This window comes from Sus scrofa, chromosome 4 (genome assembly GCF_000003025.6).
Source record: "Sus scrofa isolate TJ Tabasco breed Duroc chromosome 4, Sscrofa11.1, whole genome shotgun sequence".
NCBI lineage: Eukaryota > Metazoa > Chordata > Mammalia > Artiodactyla > Suidae > Sus > Sus scrofa.
In genome coordinates, this window is record NC_010446.5 from 109,527,791 (window position 1) to 109,534,164 (window position 6,374).

Sequence of the window (6,374 nt, forward strand, 5' to 3'; positions counted from 1 at the left end):
GCGTTGCTGTGGCTCTGGCGTAGGCTGGCAGCTACAGCTCCGATTCGACCCCTAGCCTGGGAACCTCCATATGCCGCGAGAGCGGCCCATGAAATAGCAAAAAAAGACAAAAAAAATAAAATAAAATAAAATATAAAGATTCTCCTTACATATCTTTTATTACTACCCTATTCAACAGCCTTCAATGGTCCTCTCTTGCCTGTTGATGAAGAGCCAGCTCTCACCCTGTCTCTGCATTTCATCTCTCCATTGGTAGCCCAAGCCAACCCAGAGTTTGCTCCCACCAGACTAGCCACTGTCCTGTTCTCAAATACATGCCACGCCCTTCCCGCCTCCCTGTTCTGACTCACGCTGCGCTTAATACCTGAAACACCTCCTCCTGCACACATAAGATCTTTCCTGACCACCCTACCCTCAATTTAACAAGGCTCCCTGAGTTTTCATGGTACTTATCATGTTCTAGGCTTTGTTTTTATCTGGTATTTGCTTCACCTTCCGAAGCAGCGGGTGGATGCCATGCCCCAAGCATCTCTGTTTTCCCATAATTTGTATAAGGCAGATGCTCATTATATGTTTGAGGGGATGAAATTGAGTTGGGACTCAGCCACTGTGTGGGGAGCATCAAGTTGCCAGGACCCTCACCCCTTCTGAAACCAGGCAAATATCCTCTCATTTGTCCCAATTTCTCATCCTAAAAATGAGTTTCTGCATGTCAACCATTAGCCCCACAAGCCATGAGATCTTAGGAATGATGGTCAGAACTACCAATCTCAGCCACGTAGCTGTTTTAACTTCTTTAAATCTCTCAGCAACAATGCAAAGCTGGCACTGTTTTACAGATGAGGAAGCACAGACATTACATGGCATGACCAACCTGAAATAGCCAGAGTGGAGGCAGCTGGATTCTCATCCAGACCCTCTGGCTCCAGAGCCCATGCCCTGACCACAATGCTATAATAAAACGCAGCTTCCAAAAGGGGAGAGTTTACTTGCAGGTTTTGATAATGACAGTCTCAAAACTCACAGCCTGAGTTGATCTTCACATGTCTGATCTGACATGCACAGATGTGCCCAGATGTGTGTTTGATTGCGAGTGTCTGAGCAGGGGGATGGAGAGGGTTGCATTCGGCTATTTGGCTGGTGTTTGTATATCTGTTATTGTCTCCCTAACACAAGCTTCCAGAGAGAAGGCAGTACCTTCCATGATTTTATTCTGCAGCTGGAGTCTATAATCTAGGCCTTGGCATCTTTTGATGACCCACAGTTTTAGGGCTGAATTTTATTTTCATGTATAGTCACTTCCCAAGCCATGCATCTCCTTTAAAGCTTTTGTTGTTTGCTCCGACTTCTCCCAGCCTCCTGACACACACCCACTCTCTCACAGAGCAGGTGCAGTTCAGTAGAATGTAAGCAAATAAGCTCCGAATGTCACAACAGGATTTAATCAATTATTAATTTGAGAGAACAGGGGAACAGCAAGTAAATATCCGAAGGAGGTCATGCTCTGAAGTACATGAAACTCTCTCAGACCGAACATGTAATTTAGACTGACTGTCTGAATGACTTTCCAGCTTCCCAGATCCAAGCCAGAGGCCATCAGACATGGCTTAGGATGATATTCAGCAGCCACAGAGGCCCATTGCAAAGGCCAAGGCTGAATGAGGGACCACACCCCCAGGACAGGGGCCCAGAGGGCTAAGGCTGAAAAGCTTCTCCAAGGAGACCAGTTAGCTCAAGCACAGGAGAGTTGAGCCTCGACATCTGGATAAGTCAGCCTTCCAAGTCAGGGCTTGGTCTAACGATTCCATACGAGGCCGGACTCTGGACCAGCATCAGCCTCCACCTCCTACTGCTCCGTTCTTTCCAGGCAGCTAGAAGGGAACTACAAGCACATGAAACACCACCCAGAGCTGAGGCAAGTGGACAGGTTACTGACAGTTGCTCTCTGGCTGTAGCAATATGCAGGTTCGGGGCTACAGCGAGTGCCAAAGAGGAGGGGGGATGGAGAACGGAGGAGGGGAGACCCAGCGAGGGAAGCAGATTCAGAGCATGAGTTCCCCAGCTTGTTCAGTCCACCCCACTTCCCCTGCGAGTCCTTGGCACCCGTGTCACCTGAGCCACTATCCTCTGATCCCAACAGGCTGCCTTCCCGTGACCTCCAGAGGACTCTTCTCTCTCCCCAAGCTTCTGTCCAGGGACCTTCTTCCCCTGTACCAGATCCTGCTTCCTCTCCTCTAATAGCTCCTGAGAAGGATGTGTTTGCTCCTTGCTCAGCATCCCAGGTCCATAAAACTGACTTGTATTCCTAACTACCAGAGGAAGGAAACACACACAGAGGCTGGCAATACAGAACCAAGTCTCTTGGTTACTCCATGATGCTCCAGTAGGGGACGGACATCTCAGAGCCCCGAGGGAACCAGCCACCAAAGCGCCTTTCATCAGGCAGGGTCCAAACCCCCTGAAGGGCACCCACACCACCCAGGCCCTACCCAGGGGAAGAGCCAGGGCCCAGGCAGGTGCCATCGTACTAAGGCTCTCCCACAGAGCCAAGGGATGGCAGTAGGGTCGGCTGCCTGCAGAGCTGACTGAGGAGCCCATGCCAGCCACCAAGGGAGGAAGTGCTGCCAGGGAGGGCAAAGTAACCCCGCAGCAGGAAAGGAAGTGGTGGGGGGACCCCCACCTCACTGAACACACAACAGCCTTCGCAGTGGGTATAAGTTACACGCCTCACCCCGAGCTTTGTGAGACCGCCCTGCACTGCTGCACAGTTCCATGGCAGCTCCCATCCCCTCATTGCCTGCCGTGGGCGCTCTGGGCCAGTGGTTCACGGGGGCTCCCTAACTCTCCCGGGCAAGTACTGTTATAATTCTCAGATTCATGTAAAGAAGCTGTGGTTTAGAGAAGTGATGTGCTTGCCTAAGTCACAATAGTTTAAAAGCGGTCAAGCCAAGTATCAGAGTGCTTGTGTAGAACAGGCTAGCGGATGACAATCGCTTCCTGGGGAGTAGTGAAACCATGCAGGTGTAAGAAAGGTGGAGGGGAGTTCCCATTGTGGCTCGGCAGATTAAGAACCCGACAAAGGGGCCATGAGGATGTGGGTTTGATCCCTGGCCTCGCTCAGTGGGTTAGGAATCTTATAAAATGAAGGAGGGAAGGAAGGAAGGAAGGAAGGAAGGAAAGAAGGAAGGAAGGAAGGAAGGAAGGAAGGAAGGGAGGGAGGGAGGAAGGAGGGAGGGATGGAGAGGAAAAGTCCATCTCATGTTCCATGAGAGAATATGAACCTGTGTCATCAGACCTTCAGGTTTTTCGAAAGAGGTTATAATTATAGGTTTGTAAGCATAATTTCCCAGTTTGTTTTGGCTATTGATACAATTTTTTAAAATCCCAGTGCAGGTCAACACCCAGTTGGTCTCATAACCACACCCGTGAGCAGGTTCCTAGTGGTGCCCATGTAACTCTAGAGCCCAAGGTCTTAACTATTGAGATTCATTGACTCCAAATGATCAGAGAATTAGAATTTTTTTCCTGTGTGTTCCAACACTGGCCTCAGTTCTGCCACTGGGAGCACCAGGGATTCCCAAATACTCTTCTCCCTCCCTCTACTCTAGACTAAATATCCCAACCTTTTGAAGCATCTCCTCTTGGTTGATCGGCCGGACCTTTGCCTTGCTGGCCCCCGACACAATCCCCCCTGCTTTGGTGACTCCCCAAATCCATGGCTTGGAGCTGAGCCCTACTCTCCCTGCTGCACTGTGCCATGAAGAGCAAGGGCAGCTCCTTGGTCCCTGCATGACTTGTCCATGAATGGATCCCAACGTCACTTCTTTGGCTGCTAAGGTTTGCCTCGGGTTATGTGAAGGAATCCTGGCCCCTCTCCCCAGTGTTGACTGTCACTATGGAGGGGAGTGATCCCCAGTACAGTCCTGATCACCCCAGCCCTGTGGGGACTGCTCCAGGGTGAGCCCTCTACCCCCTGCAGCTGTGAGGCCCACACTTGGCTAAGCTTCCCTCCAAAAAGACAGCCCACGGTACCAAGAATCCACCTCACTGACATATGAAACAAGAAAGCCCCACCCTCGCTCCCCGTGCTTCACTCCCAATATTTGGGGGATTTTTCTATGATTCATCAGGCTCAGCGATTCACCCCAGGGCCTGATGCTCACCGCCCAGACATACCACGTGCAGCCAAAGGGCTGACCAGAGCCACAGTGGGTGAGAAGCAAAGGGGATGAGTCAAAGGTGGCAGGGGGCCAGAGGAGTAACTCTGCCGGCTCAGCCCCCTCCGTGCTCCACATCTGCCAGAAGACGGGGGCCTCCTTCGGTTCCAGCCCTGCCTGCCAACTTCCCTTCTGAAACAGAGAGGTGCAGATCTGGTGAGCTGCTGCAGAAACTGAGAAAAGCAAAGCAGCCTGTCCTCTACTCTCGTTCTGCCTGCTGGCCCATTCCTGTGGCCACTGGGGCTGGGCCGGCGCTGAGCAGCTGGGTTTTCCCCTGAGCTGACACAGATGCTGGAGTCTGGCACAGGCTCTCACAAAGGTCCCAGCTGGGAAGCTTTCCTGGTGGCCAAGTGATGCCTCACAGCTGCTGGCCAGTGACGAGGGATTCCAGCTGGTGCCAGGTGACAAAGAACAGCTCCGGGCTTTGTCCCTTGGCTACAGGACCTGTCTGCCCCACTCGCTAGACTCAGGATGTAATTTATCAGTGAGGTTACCATGGAGCAGCCGAGCCCTCAGCCCCTCGAACCACTGTGGTAAAAGCAGATTTCTAAGAGCGTATCACAACCACCACCAAAGTGCATCCGCTTTCACTGAGCAGAGAGGTCCTGGAGCTGCGGACGGGCCCCCCCAAGTGCTTAGGGACTCACGTTGATGGGGGCCTGGGGGTGGGGACACGCCACCAAGGACGAGCCTTACAGCACAGCGGCTACGGGCTCAGGCAGAATCAGGGCTGGGTGAGACCATGAATTCTAATATTGTTGCAGTAGCCGAATCCTCATCCCAAACACAATCTCACGCTGAACTGCAGTATTGCGGCAGGTGCATGGACAGCTGCTCAGGGGGAACCCCTGGGAATGGAGCCAGGAAACTTCCCCACACAGACCCCCACGACCCCCGGGGGTCCCTTAGCCTTTTCTACCAAGGCCTAGCTCACCTGACAGGGTTGAGAACCCACCACTCCAGTTCATGGTACAGAGGGGGAAACTGAGGACTGGAGCACGTGCCCTGCACTTGCCAAGGTCACATGGCCAATACGTAGTGCAAACTCAGCAGCCACAAAGGGCTTGTAAACAGGGCTTTCTTTTCTTTTCTTTTCTTTTCTTTTTTTTTCCTAGGGCCACACCCATGGCATATGGAGGTTCCCAGGCTAGGGGTTTAATCGGAGCTGTAGCCACCCACCTATGCCAGAGCTACAGCAACGCATGATCTGAGCCACATCTGCGACCTACACCACAGCTTATGGCAACACTGGGTCCTTAACCCACTGATCCAGGCCAGGGATCAAACCCGCAACCTCAGGGTTCCTAGTTGGATTTGTTAACTACTGAGCCATGATGAGAACTCCATAAACAGGGCTTTCTGTGAACCAGAACATCTGCACAAACAGGCAGCTCATGCAGCAGCGAGAGTAAGAGAATACACACATTAGATTAATTTTAATTTTGCCTCTGTCACTTTGTGGCTGCCTGTGCTCAGACCAGCCACCCGTCACAGCTGGCCTAAGACTGGGGCTACGTCCAGTGACTTCTAGAGGCCTCTCCTGCTTTAACTTCAGCATCTAGAAAACAACAAGGCCTCAGCAGAACAGAGCAGGGAGCAGGGCTCCCAAGGAGTATGCCCAGTGGCAGGCACTGTATCCAGGCTGTATCCAGGCCACCTCCAAGCCGGCTCAGCACTTCTGCTGCAGTTCTTAGCCACAGCAGCCATCATCAAGCCAAGGCTCCTGTGCTGCAGAGAAGTGCTTGGTTCTGGCTGTGGGAGTGGAGAATAAAGAGGAAGAAGAGGGAGGATGGAGGAGGGGGCAGAGCCCCAGGCAATGCAATGGCCCTAGGCCTCCACCTGTGACCAGGTTCTGCTCATGTCATCCCACGTGGCTCGAGGGCATCTGGTTTTTAAGGTCTTAGCCACTCACAATCCCTTATCTGGCGTCAAATCTGCCTCTTACATCCTCCCTCTGGGAATTCTCTCCCCTATGTTGCTTGTATCCTCAGCTACTCATTCTGTACCCATGTTCCACTATAAATGTCTCCCATCCAAAAATGACTGAAAGCAGATTAAGAAGATGCGGAACATATATACAAGGGAATATTACTCGGCCATAGGAAAGAACAAAATTATGCCATTTGCAGCAACGTGGATGCCATAGAGATTCCCAAA